Consider the following 2,500-nt stretch of genomic DNA (forward strand, 5'->3'; position numbering starts at 1 on the left):
CACAGTGGTCAACTAGAGCAGTGATTCTCTTAGTGTGGTCCGGGGACGACTGGTGGTCCGTGACAGAGCTCAGGTGTTCTGTGAGGAGATTTCTACTTTACCAAGATGAGCTAACAGTAAGCTATATTTGTGACATAATTATGAAGCTAAACATCGCTGAATTCTTATTTTCACTAAGAATAGTGAAATAGTTTCAATAAGAGAAGCTTGTAATGTAAATAAAAAGTGAGTGATCTGCTTCAAAATTAGCAGTGTCAAATTAGCACCCCTCAACTGTCCATTCACTTGACAGGTGGTCTCTGAACATTTTTGGGGGGACAACGTGGTCCTAGATCTGAAAAAGTTTGAGAAACACTAAACTAGAGGAGTTAGAGCAGCCTTTTCACCTACTCCGTTCTCCTCTCCAGAGTCTGACTCATTCAATCACTCCTCTTAACCTCTTCACACAACAGCTGAGCTGGGACCGGGAGAGTCAAGCACTGGCCAAATGACTCATAAGATATTGTGGAGGCGGGCGACCCTAGACATTTCCCACAGAGTAATAGACTTGCGTTTTTGATGATCATAACGCCAAGTAGTTTTCCTCCCCGGTCACCTTAGAGACTGAACGTGGAGTAATGAAACGGGTCAACTCGTGTCAGACTTGCTATGCACAACCTGCTGCTCAAGGTGTTTTCCCAGTCAAACGGGATTAAAACAGTAAAACAAAAACAGAATAATAAAAGAGAAATTGCAGAAAGGGACGCTATGTAGAAATGCAGTATTCACAGTATGTGGACATACAGCAGACACAAAAAAAGTGTGCTTTGACCTAACAGGCTTTGTATGAAAACATAAAAGTTTGCTTTGGCCTAACGGGCTTTGTATGAAAACAGAAAAGTGTGCTTTGTACTAACAGGCTAGGTGAATTAGTGTAAGTAAGATAAACCAAGTAAACTTCACAACCAAAATACCTCACAGTAGAAGTATATAGGCCTAATTAGCTAAAACACTATACCTATAGAGAATGGCATAATCCTAGAGAGGATACCAAAAGGGCATTGACAGTGATAGGGGGCTCGACTGTTTAAGGGTATCTATCCAGTGCTAGTGTTGGGTTCGTAAAGCAGTTCTGCCCGTGTAGAGTCCTCTGCTAAAGCAATCATGGGCCGAACCCAGTGGCCAAGCGCCCATCCCAGGCCCAGACCTGTGCTTTGTCTTTGTCTTGTGTGGGAAACTCTCTCTCTCCCTTGCTCTCTCTCTCTCGCTCGCTCGCTCACTCTCTCTCCCTTTCTTTCTCTCTCGATGGCTCCTTGGTTCCATAGCTGAGAAATCCCCTCAGCACCGTTCCCTACAGTTGCTCAGATCACTTTACACATCCACACACAAACACACACGTGCAGACACACACACAAATGCACATGCACACTCACCCACACGCACACGCACACACACACACACACACACACACACACACACACACACACACACACACACACACACACACACACACACACACACACACACACACACACACACACACACACACACACACACACACACCGATGTAGGGGAATGACAAGCGTGGGTCATGCACGTCACTTAAGTGTCAAAACCAGTTTCCAATAGTCAGCGGACAGCACGAGGGGGTCTATGCTGATGTTATGTTGCTATGGTAACCATTCTCTTTGGAGAGCTTTTAAGACCAGGCTATATTACTTTGTCTGTGTGTGTGTGTGTATGTGTGTGTGCGCGTGCCTGTGCGTGTGCATGCGTGTGTGTGTGTGTGTCTGTATGTCTCTGTGCTTAATTTCCTGCACAGCTTTAGTCTGACAATGTCCATTGTACGATGTGTCATGAAACTATTTCATTAAATAGATGTGAACTGGAGTTGTGGTGGAATGTGAATCTAACCAAGGGAATGAATTCTGATTGAACAGCATTGGAATTTCTCTCAGAGAGGCAAAATGGACTCGGACAGGTCAGCAGCGAGCGGGAGATCACACTGACCAATCAACCTTTGGAAAAAAATATATTGTTTTAAAATTGATTAATATACAGTACTCTTTATCCATGTTGTGTAATGAGTAATAAAACATACTGTATCTGCTGTCGTTCTCAGACATCACATGCATAGGATTTACATGAACAAATGTTTCCATTTACAAGAGAATGGAGTGAATCTGAAACTCATTCATTTCTCACGATCCTCTATGAATCTTCAACAATCAGACAAACAAATGGATGGAAGGATGGATGCATGGATGGATGGATGGATGAATGAATGAACATATAGATGGATCGATAAATCAATAAATTCATCAATACACAATTATTTTTTTTGTGATAAACTTTTATTGCTTTTATGGGGGGGGGGGGGGGGTAGTAGACCGCTACACTGCACATTCATCACAAACTCTGGTACATGTGAATAACAGCATATAGAACCATGAGTCCATATAGTCCTTTGAGTTCATCAGTTGAGTGCAAATGACAAGGTTTGGCCTGCAAGGGTATTACA

The 2,500-nt window shown here is 43.0% G+C and overlaps 1 protein-coding gene across 1 annotated transcript in view; it reads left to right on the top strand.

The window, feature by feature from the left end:
* Nucleotides 1–2,500, top strand: part of LOC134448691 (A disintegrin and metalloproteinase with thrombospondin motifs 16) — a 98,695-nt gene that overhangs the window by 35,402 nt on the left and 60,793 nt on the right. The gene's annotated exons all lie outside the window — the stretch shown is intronic.

The sequence above is a fragment of the Engraulis encrasicolus genome, chromosome 5 (assembly GCF_034702125.1).
Source record: "Engraulis encrasicolus isolate BLACKSEA-1 chromosome 5, IST_EnEncr_1.0, whole genome shotgun sequence".
NCBI classification, from domain to species: Eukaryota; Metazoa; Chordata; class Actinopteri; order Clupeiformes; family Engraulidae; genus Engraulis; species Engraulis encrasicolus.